Source organism: Tamandua tetradactyla, chromosome 4 (assembly GCF_023851605.1).
Source record: "Tamandua tetradactyla isolate mTamTet1 chromosome 4, mTamTet1.pri, whole genome shotgun sequence".
Classification (NCBI taxonomy): Eukaryota; Metazoa; Chordata; class Mammalia; order Pilosa; family Myrmecophagidae; genus Tamandua; species Tamandua tetradactyla.
In genome coordinates, this window is record NC_135330.1 from 169,539,156 (window position 1) to 169,559,547 (window position 20,392).

Consider the following 20,392-nt stretch of genomic DNA (forward strand, 5'->3'; position numbering starts at 1 on the left):
AGCACAGACTCTTAAAATCTAGAAATAACAATTCCAGCTCTGTACTAAATTTAACTGCTATAGAAAGCTAATAATCTAGGCACCAATTTCTTACAAGTATTTTCTAAAGCAGACAATACAATATTTGTTGTTTTGGTTTTGGCTTATTTTGTACTGCATAATGTCCCCAACGTTCATTCACCTCATTGGAAGCCTCACAACATCATTCTCTAGCTACACAATATTTGATCATATGTATGTACTGGTTTGTCATTCTACTTCTCAGTCAACCTATCCTTTAGCTACCTCCATCCATTGGGCATCATGTATAATGACCAAAGTCAACAATTCATTTCTCACATTATCGGCACTTAGTTGTACAGTCATCCGCACTCTCAATTTTAGACAGTTTTCATTGATCCAAAGAGAAAAATAACTGATAACCACAGCCTCTCTAAATAGAAAATCCAAACCTCCCTTTAACTCTTATCTTCCCCCCACTCCCAATTATTTACCCATTGTAGTGGTAATGCTGATGTCTTCCTGTTAAATACAGATCATAGCTTGCAGTAGTTTTCCCCTTATGTATCTCTATTATTGACTGTTTGTACAATATTCATACCTTTGAAGTAGTTCATGTAAGAACTTATTTATATTTGTAGTGCTAATCGGGGGTATACATGACTCTATGCAACTCCTTTCAGTCATGTTCACCTTCAATATAGCAGTATTACTTATAAACCCCCTAATGAATTGCCCTTCTGTCAGTTCCCTTACTTTTAGATTCAATCTCTTTAGCTAACTGTTCACCCATCTCTCATTCACTTATACCTAGCTTCTGTGTATCTCTAGGTGCCCTATTTTATATATTATAAGCCTTTGAATGTACTTTTACCAAGGCTGTAATAGTTAAATCATACAGGATCTTTTTCTGGCTTATTTTACTCAGCATTATATCCTCCAGGTTCTTTGATGTTGTCATAAGCTTTAGGACCTCATTTCATCGCACTTCTGTGTAATATTCCATCGTATGTATCTTCATTTTGTTTATCCACCATCTGTTGATGGGCACTTGATTGTTTCCATCATCATGTAATTTCAAAATTCCATAGTTAATTATTTGGTCTTTCTTCCAAGCAATATAAGTAATTAAGAAGTGTTTTCCTGCAAGTATACTCTCCCATTTTCTGATATCAGTATTGTATATTTGGTAGCATCTGTTTCTTTTTCCATTTAGAAAAAAAGATATATATATATATACACATCTCAAATATTTCCTGTTTCTTATGTTTTCCTTTTTTTTTAACTTTCTTTCTTTATATCTCAGTTTCTGAAATAAATTTCTTTCTTTATGAAGACTACATTCTTTACAAGCTGCTTAGTGAGGGTCTTTGTATTCTAGGTTAGTTTTTTTAATAAAAAGTTATTTTTCTCTAATTCTTAAAGGATCATTTTTCTAGGTATACAGTTACCAGGTTAATAATATTTTGTCTTAGTCCTCTGAAGATAATATTTCTTTATCTTCTGGCTTTTATTTCTACAAATGAGAAGTGAGGTACAAGTCAAATTTCTCTCCTGTTTACTCAGTCTATTTTTTTTCAAATTGTCTGTTTTCAAGATTTTTCTTAACTTGATTTTTCTTTTACATTTTGACTCTACTCTTTCTTTCCTTCATTTCTTTCTATCTTCTTTCCTCCCATCCTTCCTTCTGAACTCTCTCTTGCTTTGTCGAGTTAGGCCACCTGAATTTTAGCATTTATGTCTTCTATTAAGTTCTGGAAATTTCCAGCCATTGTCTCTTTCAATATTGTCACTTCTCTATTCATATTCTTTCTGGAACTCCAATTGTAAGTTCGATCCGCTCACAGTATCCATTGTGTCTCTTGATCTTTGTATTTTAATCTTTTTTTTGTCTATATGCAACATTCAGTGTGATTTCTTCAGATTATTTTCTAGTTCAGGGGTCAGCAAACTTTTTCTTAAAAGACAAGATGGCAAGTATTTTAGGTTTGTGAATCATGTAGCTTTTGAATCAGTTAGTTTGCAGCATATTAAGTAGATATGCAAATACATGGGTGTCATTTGTTCCAATAAAATTCAATTTAAAAATAAGTAGAACTAGTAGTGGGATTGCTGGCTCATATGGCATTTCTGTATTTTTTCCTGAGGAACTGCCAAAGTGTCTTCAACAGCTGCTGCACCATTTTACATTCCTACAAGTAGTGAATAAGTTTTCCTGTTTTTCCACATCCTCTGCAACACTTGTAGTTTTGTGTTTTTCTTTCTAATAGTTGCTATTCTAGTAGGTGTGAAATGATATCTCATTGTGGTTTTGATTTGCATTTCCCTAATAGCTAGTGAAGTTGAGCATCTTTTCATGTGCTTTTTAATCATTTGTATACCCTCTTTGGAGAAATGTCCATCCAATTCTTTTGTCCATTTTTTAATTGGATTGTTTTTCTTTATTGTTGAGTTGTAGGACTTCCTTATATATTGTGGATATTAAACCCTCATTGGATATGTGGTTTCCAAATATTTTCTCCCATCAAGTAGTCTGCCTTTGCACTTTCATGACAAAGTCCTTTGAAAGCACAAAAGTATTCAACTTTGAGAAAGTCCCATTTATCTATTTCTTCTTTAATTGCTTGTATTTTGAGTTTTAGTTTTAAGAAACCACTGCTTCCACAAGATTTTGATTGTGCTTCTCAACATTTTCTCCTAGGAGTTTTATATGGTCTTTGCCCTTATATTTAGGTATTTGATCCATTTTGAGTTCATTTTTATATAAATTGTGAGATTTATTAATGTGGATATGGATATCTGGTTCTTCCAGCACCATTTGCTGAAGAGACTGTCTTTTTTTTTTTAATTAATTAAAAAAAATTTAACAACGAACAAAACAATAAGATATCATTCCATTCTACATATATAATCAGTAATTCTTAATATCATCACATAGTTGCATATTCTTCATTTCTTAGAACATTTGCATCGATTTAGAAAAAGAAATAAAAAGACAACAGAAAAAGAAATAAAATGATAATAGAGGAAAAAAAGTTATACATACCATACCCCTCACTTTCATTTAACACTAGCATTTCAAACTAAATTTATTTTAACATTTGTTCCCCCTATTATTTATTTTTATTCCATATATTCTACTCTTTTGTTGATATGGTAGATAAAAGGAGCATCAGACACAAGGTTTTCACATTCACAGAGTCACATTGTGAAAGCTGTATCATTGTTCAATCATCATCAAGAAACATGGCTACTGGAACACAGCTGTACATTTTCAGGCAGTTCCCTCCAGCCTCTCCATACATCTTGAACAACAAGGTGATATCTATTTAATGCATAAGAATAACCTCCAGGATAACCTCTCGACTCTGTTTGGAATCTCTCAGCCATTGACACTTAGTCTCATTTCCCTCTTCCCCCTTTTGGTCGAGAAGGTTCTCTCAATCCCTTGATGTTAATTCTCAGCTCATTGTAGGGTTTTTCTCAGTCTCTTGATGCTGAGTCTCAGCTCATTCCAGGATCTCTGTCCCATGTTGCCTGGAAGGTCCACACCCCTGGGAGTCAGGTCCCATGCAGAGAGGGGGAGGGTGGTGAGACTGCTTGTCATGTTGGCTGGAGGGAGAGGCCACATCTGAGCAACAAAAGAGGCTCTCTTGGGGGTGCTGTCTTTTTTTTTTTATTGTGAAATATAACATATATACAAAAAAGTAATAAATTTCCAACTACGTTTTTTATTTTTTATTTTTGCATGGGCAGGCACTGGAAATTGAACCCGAGTCTTTGGCATGGCTGGCGAGAACTCTGCCTGTTGAGCCATCGTGGCCCATCCCCCAACTACATTTTAACAAGTAGTTATAGAACAGATTTTAAAGTTTGGTATGGGTTACATTTTTCATTTTTTCTTCTAGCTGCTCCAAGATACTGGAGACCAATAGAATTATAAATATAATGATTCAGTTTATTGAATATAAATATTCAATAAACTGAATCTATAAATAGAATTATTAAATATAATGATTCAGTTTATTGAATATAAATATTCAATTTGTTAACTCCTATCTTCTCTGTTATACTACTCCTCTTTAAATAACCTATGTACATAAAAGCAATAAATTTCAAAGTGCATCACAACAATTAGTTGTAGAACAGATTTCAGAGTTTTGTATTGGTTACAATTCCACAGTTTTAGGTTTTCATTTCTAACTGGTCTAAGATACTGGAGGCTAAAAGAAATATTGATGTAATGATGTAGGATTCATACTAATTTGTTAAACCTGACTATCTCAGTATAATTCCACGATCACCTTAGGTCTTTCTCCCACTCTTTAGGGGTATTTGGGCTATTCCCATTCCAACTTTTCATGTTGAAAGGGGCTGTCAATAATATGGGATAGGGGGATGGAAGTAATTGATGTTCTGGAAAGGTTGGCTCCAGTGCATTTCAGTAGTCTGGTCCAGGAACCCATCTGGAGGTTGTAGGTTTTGGAGAGTTACACTAGTGCATGGAATCTTTGTAGAATCTTATATAATGTCCTAGGTATTCTTTAGGATTGGCAGGAATGTTTTTGGTTGGCGTTTGGCAAGTTATGATAAGTAGTAATGTCTAACTGAAACGTGCATAAAGAGTGACCTCCAGTGTAGCTTCTTGACTCTAGTTGAACTCTCACAGGCACTGATATCTTATTTGTTACACTTCTTTTCCCCCTTTTGGTCAGGACGGCATTGTCAATCCTACGGTGCCAGGGCCAGGCTCACTCCTGGGGTCATCTCCCATGCTGCCAGGGAGACTTTCATCCCTGGATGGCATGTCCCACGTGGCTGAGGGTGGGGGGCGGCAGGCACTGATTTCACTTTCAGAGTTGGGCTTACAGAGAAAAGGCCACATCTGAACAACAAAAAAGGCCCTCCAGAGGAGACTCTTAGGCATACCTATAGGTAGGCTAATCTTCTCTACTACATACATGAGCAAACCTCAATTTCAAGGGCTTGTCCTATTGATTTGGGTGGCCCTAACGTTTGGCACAGTATCAGGGGTTTCCCCGGTGGTAAAATTTAATAGTTCCATATTTTTTCTCCTGTCCAAGGGACTTTACCAGTACTTTTGATATCTGCTTAATATACTGTGGGATGTATCTAGGCATTATATTACGCTATATAGAATTAAAGACTTCCATTCTTATTCTGGGCTCCCTGTGTTTGGATTGTTTAAATGATCTATCCAGACAGTTGAGTTAGATTATGTGCTACAGAAAAACCTAAGTTCTGGACATAGTAAAACTTTCTTCCTTTGATCTCAAAGAGTATGTGAAGTTCTAAAATACAAGCTGTGTCTTCCTTACCCCTGTATTCTTTTTTTTTTTTTTTAACTTTTTAATTGTTTGATATAACATGTATACAAAACAAAGAAAAAAGCAATAGTTTTCAAAGCACTCTTCAACAAGTAGTTACAGGACAGATCTCAGAGTTTGTCATGGGCTACCATACCATCCTCTCAGATTTTTCCCTCTAGCTAGCTACTCCAGAATATAGCAGGTTAGAAGGAATAAATATTTTTTTATCATCACAATCAACTTTTTTTTCTTTGTTGTGAAAAATAACATACATACAAAAAAGCAATAAATTTTAACACACAGCACAACATTTAGTTGTAGAACATATTTCAGAATTTGGTATGGGTTACAATTCCACAATTTTAGTTTTTACTTCTGGCTGCTCTAAGATACTGGAGAATAAAAGAGAGATCAATTTAATGATTCAGCAATCATACTCGTTTGTTAAACCCTACCTTCTCCATATAACTCCACCATCACCTTTGATCTTTCTATCCCACTCTTCAGGGTTATTTGGGTTATGGCCATTCTATGTTGGAAGGGCCTTACTCCTTACTCCTTCTGAATTACCCTAATCCCATCCCTGCCGGCTCATTCTTATCCTTAAATAGCATGTTATACCTATATAAAACAGCCCCCTCAAAATCCAGAAATAATGATTACCACTCCGGACTAAATATGACTACTCTAAGAGGTTACAATCAGCCCCAGTTTTCTTCTAAGTATTTTCTAAATGAAATCATACAATATTTGCTCGTTTGTTTCTGGCTTATTTTGCTTCACCACATGTCCCACAGTTCATTCACATTGTTGCGTGACTTCATTCCTTTTTGTAACAGCACTGTGTTTGATCATGTGTTTACACCATTGATCATCAGTCTGTCAGTGCGTCTTTCAGCCACCTCTATCTACTGAACCTCTTGTATAATGTCTAGAGTCAACAGTCCATAAACACTCTCAGTTTTAGATAATTTCATTGTTCCCAAGAGAATGATAGCCAATAAACACACCCTTACCAAACAGAAAATCCAAACCTTCCCCTAACCCTTGTCCTTCCCCCAATTATGTACCCCTGGTATTGCTGTGGTACTGTTGATGTTTTCCTGTTAAACATAGTCGAGAGCAAGGAATATCATTTTCCCCCCATACCCCAAATTGTACATTCTTTGTACAAGACTATATACTCTTTGTACACTCTTTGTACAAGAGTCATACCAGTAGCTCATGCAAGAATTTATTTTTATGTGTAATGTTAAAATAAATTTAGTTTGAAATGCTGGTGATCAATGAAAGGGAGAGGTAAGAGGTATGGTATGTATAAATTTTTTTTTCTGTTTTCGTTTTATTTCTTTTTCTGAATAGATGCAAATGTTCCGAGAAATGATCATGATGCTGAATATGCAACTTTAGGGTGATATTGTGAATTACTGATGATATATGTAGAATGGAATGATCAAAATAGGAATGTTTGCATTTGTTTGGTGTATTTTGGTATTTAAAAAAATTCAAAAAAAGAATTTATTTATATTTGTAGTGTTAATTGCAGGGACACATGAATCCATACCCTTTCAATCATGTTCACCTTCAGTATGATAATATTACTTACAGACCCATTAGTGAACTGCCTTCACTTCTATAAGAGACTGTCTTTTACGAGTTGAGTGGTCTTGGCAGTCTTGTCAAAATCAACTGACTGTAATGTGAGGATTGATTTATCAACCAGTGAATTGAATTCAGAGTTCAGAAATAGACCCTCACCTCTATGGCCAGTTGATAGTCTCCTCAGCAAATGTTATCCCGTTATGGGCTTAACAATTCAATGCATTTCTATACTTTTGATGAACTGTTTCTTCTTTAATAATATAGTATCTATGACCTTTTGGCAATCTGTTAATAAATGCTTGAAGCATACTTTAGTACTCATTACTATTTTTTTCTAAGACTCAAACTCATAATTTTGAACTGGAATTGTATTCCTTAAAGTTTTGTCAGTAGAGCACTAGCTTTTTTTGGTGGGGGGTAGGGGATATTAAAAATCTATTACTTAAATAAATGTGGAAAATCCCTTTGTAAAGTCAGAAGCTACTCCGAGACTTTAGTAGACTGAAGTGTATCTGAATCTCTTAAGAGGGAGATATTATTGCACTGTTTTTATTTTCATGGAAAACTTTTTTCAAGAATTCTTTGGAAATTAGCATTCTGTATAATTTTTGGGAAACACAGTCCAGTACTTTATGACATTTACTGATACTATGAATGTTACAAATACTAGCATTTGTTTGACTTTGTTGATATAGTTAGAGGAATTGCTTTATAAAGTGGACTTTAGGAAGTGGTCTTTCTGTTTGTCTTTTGCTTATTTTCTACCTCAAAAATTTAAATTTTTTGATTGGTGCCTTCTAAAATTTTAAATCTCTCATATTGTTTTTGAACTCATTATCCTTTAGATGTTGAAAAACAAAAAAAGATCAGTTATGTAGGTAATAGCATGTATATTTCTTGTACAGTAAGTAACTGATTATTTTTGGTGTATTCATTTTCTGTCGAACTTATTTATTTAGCAGTCTGGTTGATTGTGAAATTGGTAGCTTGTATAGTAATAGAGAGATCTGTAACATCTAGACAGTATTTTGGTTTTGTCAAGTTTCAAGTGTTAACATTTAGACAAAGTGAATCTAACTTGTTTTTGCTTGTTTGATGACACCAAAGCTGATGTAGAATGGTTGAATGTTCACATTTTGGCTTCAGAGAGTGTTTTCATTATTAGCTTGGTAATGGAATTTAAGTGTCACTCACCAGGTGTGACTTCAGATTGCTATGTCATGGGTGTACTCATTTAATGTTTATGGTACCAAACCCAGTAGTGCACAGCCCTTCCTTTGTATTGCTTTTTTTGGCTGCTGATCTTATTTTCCCAATTTCTCTATGTGTTTTACTCTTTCATCATTTATGACTTGGAAAAGACATTAATAATATCTACCCATTGTATTCGAATAGTAAAATGATAGTGGTGCATTTTTGGAAAAAAAGTTAATATCAGAAAACAGTTTTTCTTCAGATGACTGTAAAATAACTTTGATGAATATAGTTAATTCTTTACATAAATATATATTAACTTACCATGGAGTTATCTTAATGATTCTTTTGTTCAACACTTATGTTGTCAGAAGTGAATCATTAAAAATTGTGAAGAACAATTGCTTCATATTGTTTGAAGCCAAAATTATTTTGTTGGCATTTTGGTTTGATATAATTTGTTTCACTAACTAATAACGAGGAAAAATAGTAAAGGTAACATTTTCGTCTCTTTAAGCAATTGTTAATTTATTTGTGTTCATGATGCCTGTTTTCTTTCGTTCCAAATGTGTTCACAGTCCAGGAGTGAACTTTTTGAGATAGGCACTGTTCTTACCTCAGACAATAAGGTTAAGTTCACCTTTTCTATCCCAAGCTTCTCAGACACCAGGGAGGGTGCCATTCTGTGTTTCCATACTGTTTTCCTTCCCTGTTGTTTCTGCATTTGTTCCTTTCTTTCCCTGTTGTTTCTGCATTTGTTCCTTTCCATTGTTAGATTTTGTAACTCTGGGGATTGTCCTCCAGCCTTTATTATGTCATATCACTCAACCTTCCTAAGCCTTTGATAATTATCTTTCTGCTAAACTCTTTGACTAACTTATTATTGAAATGAAACATTTCTGGGGAGGAACAGGACAACTTTCCTGGAGGTAGAATGGCTGGCGACCAAATCTGTCTTCCCTAGCAGAGGACTGCTTTGCATTCTCAAATTATTGTGGCATGTTTTAAGAATTAGGCAGTGACATGGCTCAGAGTAAACCTGACTGTCTTTTAGAGGTCAGTCCTCTGGGCGAAGCCATGCTGAGGCGGTTATAGGTAGTGTTATTTCTTTTCATACATAAAATATATTTTAGGATGTTTGGAAGTAAATATTGACTCCCTGGGTTCTATAAAAGTATTGTTTATTGCATTTACATGATACATTCATTAAATTTTGATGGCTTTACTTTTTTTGCTTGCTTCCTTCTTTTTTTTCTTCCTTCGTCTTTTTTGCCCTTCCTCAAAGGACATGTTTGAGATTTTAAACACTTATTTTATAAAGCAGTTGGAAAATCAAGCAACAATTAACTTTTGAATCCTTTTGGAATTCACTTTAATATATTTTGAAATGAGTTTCTTCTTTGTGATTTAGAAGTTTACTTACATCCTGTTCCCCAAGCATAGTAACAGTTTATAACTAAAAAATTGACAGAAAAAAAACATACTCATGTGTCTATTTCCTCTGTCTCTGTATATTATATAAATATACTCTGTGGTATAGTGGAAGGAAATGAGTTTTGGTAAGAATCATGTGAAAAAGATTTTTAACATTTACTAGTTATATGAAGTTTGTTCTTGCATAATTTTGTTTCTGTGCACAAATGATTTCATCTCATTTCTTTTAATGAAATAAAAAGTAAGATCTCTGTTATAGTACAAAGCCAAGTAAATGCATTATGAATAAATAAAAAACTGTCAATAATGGAAAGTAGCATTCTTCATACCATGTAGCTTTAAAATAAACAAGAAAGAAGAAACTGGGGTTCAGTTATCTTCAGTGATGTACATAATTGAATGTCTTAGAGTTTCTTATAGTCTGGTAAATAATGAAACACATTCAAGTGTGTTTTTAATGTTTAGTCATAACTATCATTTTTTTCTTTATGACTTCAGAATTTTGTTTTTCTTAGAAATATCTTTCCTACCTAAGATTATTTAAAATATTTACTTAAACTCTATTTCCTGTTCTTACATAATTTTCTTTTATTACACTGGCATTTTACATTTCAACTTTATTTTGGGGGTGTGATATAAGAAAGAATTGTAATTTTTTTCAAACAGTCAATCAGTAGAATCAGTCCAATTTATTGAGTAGTCTCTTCTTTTCTTATTGATGTTTAAACGTCACATTTACCTTACATTAAATCCTTAACTATATACTGGGCAATTTCTTGGTTTTCCCGTCAGTTCTACTGATTTGTCTTTCTGTCCTTGAATTTTTTTTTCTCCTAAAATTTACTCTACATTCTTCTAGCTGAGGTTTGGAAGAACTTTGATGTTGGAATTGCCTTAAAGTCAAAGTAAATTTTGGTAGAACAGTCATTTTTAAAACATTGAGAAAATGATGTGACTACATTTTGAAGTGTCTTTTGTTTCTGTCCTTAAGACTTTATAATTTTCTGTTATTATAATTACACATTTCTTATTATTTATTTCCACATGATTTATATTATTGTATTATTATGGATGGTATATTTTTCTCATTTTCTAAATGATTATTTTTTAAAAAGTTTTATTGAGATATATTTACATAACATACAGTTCATCCAAAGTGTACAATTAATAGCTTTTAGTATAATCACAGAGTTGTGCATTTATCACCACAGTTTTTGAACATTTTCATTACTCCAAAAAGAAAAACTCCATACCCCTTAATCATTTTTCAATTCCTCTATCTTCTAGCCCTATGTAACTATTGATCTAATTCTATCTCTATAAATATATCTATATTTACATTTTATACATGGAATCATACAATATATAGTTTCTATATATGTACAATATATAGAAAGTCTGGTTTCTTTCACTTAGCATAATATTTTTTTTAATTATTATATTTTTTAATTAGAGGAGTTGTAGATTTACAAGACAGTCATTCCCACATACCTACCCCCCTATTGTTGATAGTTGCATTAGTATGGTAACTTGTTATAGTTGTTGAAAGAATATTAAGATACTACTGTTAACTGTAGTCCATAGTTTACATCAGGTGTATTTTTTCCTATATACCACCTTATTACCACCTCGTAATTATATTGTGCATTTGTAATAATTCACGAAAGAAAATTCTTGTATTTTTACTATTAACTTACTGATTTGAAAAAGAAAAGCTGATGATATTTGTATTTCTTTTATAATAACTCATTGCTAAATTTTAAATATCCATTATAATAACAGTTTAGTGGGTTTATACAGGACCAATCATATAATAATCTGTAGCCCTTTGGATGATTTTGGGTATAACGGACAGAAACTGATTCAAACTAAAGTTATCATCACTTATCAAATAGTGTTGGGTCACAGGATAGAAAGATGAGATGCAGCATGATAGCTTACTGTGTCACTTTAATGTGATTCTTTTATTTTTAGTTTTCTTCTATGTGTGTGCTTTTTCATAAGGGCGTAAGGATCATGCAGAAGTTTCAGGTTCAGAAGATTGTGTCTGTCTCTAAGAAGTGAGCAAGCCTTTCTCAAAAGTTACTCAACTAACTACATTATAATTCTTATTGGCCAGAAGTGAATTACCTGCCCATTCCTAAGCTATTCACTACAGAGAGAATTGGATTATCATGATACTTTTGGACTAATTTTCCAGTGGGAAATGGCTGTTGAGTAATCAGTTAAAATGACCACTACATTCTCTAATAATGACAAATCAGTTCTTTCCTTTCTGTGTTATATATATTTTTCTTACCTTGTTTGGTTGGCTAGACTTCAGTATAACTTCATGTTTAAGACCACAGGCTTTTGTGCCAGAGACTTGGATTTCTCCATGATTTTGCCAACCTCTAGTGATTATCTTAGGATAAATTATTTAACCTCTCTTTGATTCAATTTTTTCTTCTATAATGTGGAAATAATAATAGTTCTTAAAGAAGGAGGGCTTTTTTTTTATTGTTTTAAAAAGTATAATTTAAGGAAAAAAGTGGAAGCTACCAATAGCACAAAAATCAGGAGTTTGTCCAAAATATAAGAGATGGAAGATGGGACAAGAGTTCACCTAGTAAATGTGTAGTAAATGTATTCTGTAGCTTCTTTTAAATTCATTCAGTTTCTGCACAAAATTAAAACAGTATAACATTAGAATTTTTTTATTCTGAAAAATAACGTATGTACTAAAAAGCAATAAATTTCAAAGCACACCACCATGATTCGTTATAGAAGGGATTTCAGAGTTTGGTATGGATTACCAAATTTTAGGTTTTTCTTTCTGGCTACTCCAAGACACTGGAGACTAAGAGAAATATCAGTGCAATGATTCAGGAGTCATACTCATTTTTTAAGCCCAATATTCTCCTTTATAACTCTACCTCCTTTGGTCTTTTTTTTTTTTAATTATTTATTTCTTTATTGACATTATATATACCATGTAATCATCTAAACTGTAAAAGCAGTGGTTCACAATATCATCATACAGCTGTGCATTTATCATCACGATTGACTTTTTTTTTCTTTTATTGTGAAAATCATATATATTAAAAAAAACAATAAATATCAAAGCATATTGCAATAATCAGCTGTAGAACAGATTTCAGAGTTTGGTATGGGTTACAATTCCACCATTTTAGGTTTTTAGTTCTAGCTGCTCCAAGGTACTGGAGACTAAAAGAAATATAATATGTAATAAAATATGTAATAATAATGATTCAGCAGTCTAACTTGTTTGTTAAACCCTACCTTCTCTGTCTCCACCATCAACTTTGATCTTTTTCCCATTCTTTATGGATATTTAGGCTATACCCATTCTAACTTTTTCATGTTGGAAGAGGTTGTTGATAATATGGGATAGGGGGATGAACTAGATGATGTTCTGGAGAGGCTGGCCCCTTTGCATTTCAGTCCTTTACTTATCTGGCCCATCTGGAGGTTGTAGGTTCAGGAAAGTTATCCTAGTGCATGGAACTTTTGTAGAATCTTATATAATGCCCTAGCTGTTCTTTAGAATTGGCAGGATTGGCAGAAATGGTTTTGGTTGGAGTTTGGCAAGTTATAATAGGTACAATGTCTAGCTGAGGATTGTGTAAGAATGACCCCTCCAGAGTAGCTGCTCAACTTTATTTAACTCTCACATGCACTGATACCTTATTTGTGACACTTTTTCCCCCTTTTGGTCAAGATGGCATCATTGATCCCATGATGCCAGGGCCAGTCTGAGTTATCTCCCATGCTGCCAGGGAGGGTTACACCCCTGGGAGTCGTGTCCCACATAGAGAGGGGGAAGGCAGTAAGTTTGCTTGCTGTGTTGGCTGAGAGAGAGAGAGAGGCCACATCTGAGCAATAAAAGAGGTTCTCTGGGGGATGATATTAGGCCTAATTTTTAGTAGGCTTAGCCTATCCTTTGCGGGGATAAGTGTCATAGGGACAACCCCCAAGATTGAGGGCTCAGCCTGTTGATTTGGTTGTCCCCACTGCTTGCAAGAATATCAGGAATTCTCCAGATAAGTAAGTTGAAGTTTCCCCCCCTTCCCATTCCCGCAAGGGGACATTGCAAATACCTCTTTATTCACTGTTCAAATCACTCTAGGATTTATCAGGGCATCACACTCACCTGGACAAACTGTAGGAAGATTTTTGATGACTGATTGAATCTCCTTCCTTGTGATTATTTTGTTGACGTCTTCTCTTTATTCTTGAAGCAGTGTAGCTTGTTTACGTGTTTCCAGGAATTTGTCCGTTTCATCTAAGTTGACTTGTTTGTTGGCATATGGTTGTTCATAGTGTCCTGTTTTGATTTTTTTCATTTTTTCAGTGTCTGGGGTAATGATCCATCCCCCCATTTCTGATTTTATTTGCTCATCCTCTCTCTTTTTTTTTCTTTTTCAGCCTTTTTAGTGGTTCCTTGATTTTATTGATTTTCTCAAAGAACCGACTTTTGGTTTTATTGATTCTTTCTGTTGTTCTTTTATTCTCCCATTCATTTAACTCTTCTTTAATCCTTGTTATTTCTTTTCTTCTATTTGCTTTGCGATTAGTTTGCTTTTCTCTCTCAAGTTCCTCCAGGTAGCAGTTAAGTCTTCGATTTTAATTCTCTCTTCTTTTTTAATATAGGCATTTAGGGCATTAAATTTCCCTCTTAGCATGCCTTTCCCGCATCCCATAAGTTCTGATATGTTGTATTCTCATTTTCCCCAGATAGCTACTGATTTCTTTTTTGATCCACTGGTTGTTTAAGAGTGTGCCATTTAATCTCATTCTTTGGTAGTTATTGATTTCCATCTTCATCTCATTGTGATCAGAGAAAGTGTGTTGAATAATTTCGTTGTATTTAAATTTATAAAGATCTGTTTTATGTCCCAGCATATGATCTGTCCTGGAGAATGTTCCATGAGCACTGCAGAAATATGTATATCCTGGTGTTTTGGGGTCTAATAACCTATATATGTCTATTAGGTATAATTCGTTTATCAAATTGTTTAAGTTTTCTATTTCTTTGGTTGTTCTATCTGTAGAGAAGTGTGAGATATTGAAGTATTGTACTATTATTGTTGAAATGTCTTTGGCATTAGAATTTTAAATCAATAGTTGACAGGAAGATGATTTTTCAAAAATTGCTATCTTTTGTATGACTTCCACAAACATTTACTATAAACAGAAACAGAACAATGAAGCATTCAATATCTTTAATTTCCAAGTAAAAGAGAATATTAAACCTGAAATAGACAACTTTGCATAGTTTTTAAAAACATATCATTTTTTCAGTTAGAGAAGTTATAGTTTTATGGAAAAGTCTCAAGAAATACAATGATCCCATATACCTCTCTACTGTTGATACTTTGTAATGATGTCACATTGTTACTGTTGCAATTGTTGTAATATTGAAGTAGTACTAGTAATGGTAGTCCATAGTTTACATTAGGTATACTTTTCCCCCATATACTGCCCTAATATTTAGCATCTTGTGATAATGTCATACATTTGTTACATTGGTGGAGAACATTCCTGTACATGTATTGTTAACCCTAGTCCATCATCCATAATAGGGCTCACTGTGTTATACGGTGCTATGTTTAACTTCTAAATTTAACATAATGTGAAATGACATTCACTAAAACTCTATCTGCAGTTGTCCTATCTACAATTGTATATATTTTTCTCATTTGGCTTCCTGAAAAAATGGAGAATCAATTTATACTGATTTTTTTTTCTGACAGATATAATTACCTGTTTTTTTTTTTCCATGCTACTATAATATAGTTGCCTTCCCAGGTTTTAGATTTATAATTCACTTACCTGTTATTGTTTTCATATGGATGATAAAAGTTAAACGTTTTGAAATATCTTAATCATTGAAGGGTAACACTATCTGTGGAAATAAAACACAATTTATATATCTTACTTGTTTCATACATGTTCTCAGATAAGCTACTTCAATATGATGAAATCAATGCTCTGATAAGTGATTATATAAGAAGAAATAATACTCTGGACATTTATTATAAACATACATAATTATACCATGTCTTTGGAAATATCCACTTTTATTTGAGCAAATTAATCCCTTCAAAGCAAGAGGGAAGAAAACACCAATTAAACTTATCTTCCTTTTTCCTATCTTTGTTATACTATTTTCATTTATTTAATATGACTATCTCTTGGGTGGTTTAGAAACCTGCATAAGATTGAGCATTAAACAAGTGAATAAGATGGCATATTTATACTTGTTGCTAAATACTGCATTTTAAAATACTTTTCTTCAGTTATCCTGTTATGAGTTGGTTGGAAGACAGAATAGTCTCAGTATTGAAACAGAATTTCTCTGTTGCCTCCAATGATTCCAAAAGCTCTTGCACACTTCATCAGTATTATTGTAATTCTTTGGCTGCAGAATATTTGGCAGCTGTTGCACCCCACTGGCAAATCCTATTCATACTTCTTTCCCATTCAGTATTGCCACTGGAGAATTGATTTCTCTCTCCTCTGCTCTAACCTTCCCAATTCATTTTGGATTGTTCAATGTGAAACATTTTAATTTCATATCATACAGCTATTCATCTCAGAATCCCTATTTTTACCTGTCACCAGGGTAACAGCATAGCATGCTTTCTTTAGGCAATCAAGTTTTTATTTCACATGTTTAATGTTGCATTAAATGTTTGCATTTCGTTTAACCCCCTTTAAATACTTTGAACTCTGGGTATTTTTATAGGGTAATGCAATTCTTGATTTTTGAATTGAAACTAAATCAACTCTATGACTGCATTTACAATAAAATATCAATAGATTAATTTATATAATACACAGATTATTATTAAAAATCCAAGTTAATCCCTCAGTAAGACAATTTTCTCTAGGTAACAGAAATGTTTGTATATATTTATGCTTACTTATTCCAAGAAAGGATTTAAAGCTGGCTCAAAAAAATTTGACAGTGAGATAAAGTACAAATTTAAGAGAGTATTGGAATAGGTGAAAATGGAAAATAATCTTTTAAAGACATTATTTGTTTTTTTTTCAGTTTAATGCTTTTTTCTGTTTATGTGTATATAAATACTATAGTGATTTATAAATTTGGTTACAGATGAAAATAATATTTAGAATTAAAAATCTCTTCTTAGAGATTGAATCAGGCATTTTGTTCATTAATGTCTGTTCATCAATTTACTTTATTGCCACCTTTTCCTTAAAGTATATAATTAAGTAGTAATAGATTGGTGATGATGAAAAGTCATATTTTTAGTTCTTGATTCTTGAAATTGAATTAAATAGACTTGAATTTCTCTTTATAAAGTTAATCTTTTCATCTTTATCTCCAATGATAATTTTGGTTCAATTTGTTCTTTGAAATTTGGGAAATACTAAGAAACATAGAGATGTGTAAGAAAAGGAAGAGCTGAAACTAATAACTCACGTTGCTTGGAAGAATTGTTATTTTAAAAGATATTAGCGTAGGTAGCTGTTTTAATATCTTTATATTCCTTAATACAAGCATTAAAATTTTCATGTTAATGTTTAAAATAAACTCTAAATTGTACATGTTTTTTTCTTTTAAACTATATTTTAATTGTACTATTCAAAAACTTATTTGGGGTGGTTGCAATGTTGGCTCAGTGGCAGAATTTTCAGCTGCCATGCCAGAGACCTGGGTTTGATGCCCGGAGCCTGCCCAAGTAAAAGAAAACAAACAAACAAACTTATTTGTATGCATGTTGTTTGTTCATTATCTGATCTCTGTGGAAATTCTTTTTTATCACAGTTTGTAAGAGTAATTTCATATCTTGAGTGCTTTTAAGGGCCACATGTCTAGATGACACTGTTCTGGGTAACCAGGGTTTTGATCATCCACTTCAAAAAGATAACCTTATTTCAGGTTTTATATATATTAATACATATTTTAATGATGGTAACCTTTAATGTTTGGAATTTGAGTTAGTGGATCATTCAAAAAATAACAAATAGCATTCCCTTAATAGATTGCTCAGGTTTATAGTAATAACAAAGCCGACAACCCTTGCCTTGTGGAAACTTAAAACCTGATAAATAGATGTCTAAAAAATAGTTAACTTGCAAGAGTGCTACAGAGGAAAAGTTCAGGTTGTTGTGGTATGCTATAACAGTTGATTGGATTCATGGTCAAGACGTGAATGTCAAGTCAGTGCAGGGACTTAGGTGGAAGTGAAAGAGAAGTCACTGATAGCTCCCCAGCTTCTCAGGGGAAGTGATGTATAAGCTGAGATAGGAAGAACCAAAGGGGTTTAGGTAAGCAAAACTATACCAGGGAGACGGCACTATAGAGAGTTCATGAATAGTTTTAGTAATTATAGGAAGTTCAGCGTGTCTGGATATGCCAATTTGAAGCTATTATGTACCCCAGAAAAGCCATGTCCCTTAATCCTCATTCAATATTGCAAGGTGGGATCTTTCTGATTGTTTCTGTAGAGATGTGACCCACCCAGCTGTGGGTTGTAGCTTTTGATTAGATGGTTTCCATGGAGATGTGTCCTCAGCCATTCAAGGTGGGGTTGCTTACTGTAGCCCTTAAAGAAGGAAGCATTTTTGAAAAAAGCTTTAGAGACACCAGAGACAGAGCCAATAGAAAGACAGCCCCAGGGAAGACACTGAAGAAGCCTGGAGAGAAAGCTAGCAGATGTCACCATGTCTTTCCAGCTGAGAGAGAAACCCCGAACATTGTCGGCCTTCTTGAACTGTGATATATTCTCCTGGATGCCTTAATTTGGACACTTTTGTAGACTTGCCTTAACTTGGACATTTCCATGGCCTTAGAACTGTAAACTTGCAACTTTATTTCCCCTTTTTAAAAGCCAATTCTGTTTCTGGCATATTGCACACTGACAGCTTACAATCTAGAACATTGGAATACACAGGGCTGAGTGCAGTTGTGAAGAGTAGGGGAAGATGGGCTTAAAGGGTGAGCACTTTGGACTTAATCCTAAAAGCAATGAGAAACCACTGAATTACTAAGAAACAGTCAATGAAATATTTGAGTCAAGGTAGCTCTTTGAACTTTTTCTTTTTTTAGATTGTCTATTAAAATATTTCTTTTGTCTTTTTTCTTTCTGAAAATTTGTTAAAGTTCCTCACATTGGCTATATGTTAAAAGTATACTTAGAGAAGTTTATCTCCAGAAGTGTATTTCCAAGAAAGTATTGTATTAGCTAGGGTTCTCTAGATAAACAGAATCAGCAGGAGATATCTATAAATATAAAATTTATAAAAGTGTCTCACGAAACTGTGGGAATGTATGAGTTCAGGATTGGTAGGGCAGGCTGCAAGCTGGCAGCTCCAATGAAAGTCCCCAGTGAACTCTTGGGAAAAGGTGGCTGGCTGAAGCAGAAAGATTGATTGTCTCTTCTGAATCCTCCTTAAAAGCCTTCTGGTGATTAGAATAAGCATCACTCATTGCAAAAGACACTCCCCTTAGCTAATGGCAAATGCAGTCAGCTATGATGCAGCCAAGGTGGTCATGATTTAAGTCCATGAAATGTCTTCACAGCAATAGACAGGGCAGTGCTTGCCTGGCCAGACAACTGGGCACTACCATCTGGCCAAGTTGACACATGAACCTGACCATCACAGGCATATTTAAATTCTCTCAGTACTTCTTTCATATAATTGATTTTCTTTATAACCAGTCCAGTAAGACTTTCATCTAGTTTGGCCCTATTTTTTAGTCCTTTTAAATCTTTTGGAAAAATTACATATCCATGAACTATTATTCCACTTCTAGTCAGCAGTGCCTATTGTTGTTGTTATTATTTTTTTTTTTATGTTAATCTATAAACTTAACTCTCTTTTCTCCCCTGGAGAAATGAGAATGTTCTCAAATTGACTGCGGTGGTGAATGCATAAGAATTAACTCTTTATTAAGATGTCATATGGATGTTTCTGGAATGATACGCACTTGAATAGATTCTGTAATGGGGATTGGTTGATAGATAAGCCATTAAAGAGTTTCTCTTTGAGAATGAATGGTAAAGAAACTAACAGTAACATGTATATATGCCACTTTGAAAGCATTATATACCCCAGAAAAACCATGTTTTAATCTTAATTCCATCTTATGAAAACATTTGTTTCTTTTAATACTGATTCAGTGCTGTTGGTTGGAAACTTTTGTTTAAATGATCTCCATGGAGATGTGACACACCCAGTTTTGGGTGTGACCCTTTGATTAGATGGAGACATGACTCTGCCCATTTACAGTGGGTCTTGATTAGTTTCTGGAATCCTTTAAAAAAAGGAAACAGTTTTGGAGTCAAATGAGATGCCCAGAGCCCACAGAGAGAGCAGATGTAGATGCTGGGAGACATCTACTTCAGAGACAGAGATATGGATGTTTGAAAATGCTTGGAGTCCAGCAGACATCACCATGAGATGTTAAGCAAGCCAGAACCTGGAAGCAAGTCAAGGGAAGCCAAGAGATGAAAGCTAGTTCTGGAGAAGTAAAATGAGGAACCCTCACAGGAACAGAGGCTGAAAGCACCACAAGCAGTTGCCAACTACATGACTACCCAGCTGACCCATTGGCCTTCCTTGAATTAAGGTGTCTCTCCCTGGATGCCGTAGTTTGGACAATTTTATAGGCTCATAACTGTAAACTTGTAACTTATCAAATCCCCCTTTTTGAAAGTGGTTCCAGTTCTGGTATGTTGCATTCCCTCAGCTGGCAAACTAATACAATATATTCCCTCACTGAGGAAATCTCATACTCCATTTCTGCTGAATGAATACTTGCTGAGATATACTATTTTATTAAAAAAAAAAAGTCT

General features: G+C 33.8%; 1 protein-coding gene across 6 annotated transcripts in view; it reads left to right on the plus strand.

The window, feature by feature from the left end:
• PCCA (propionyl-CoA carboxylase subunit alpha) overlaps positions 1–20,392 on the plus strand; it is a 626,991-nt gene that overhangs the window by 375,473 nt on the left and 231,126 nt on the right. The window lies entirely within an intron of this gene.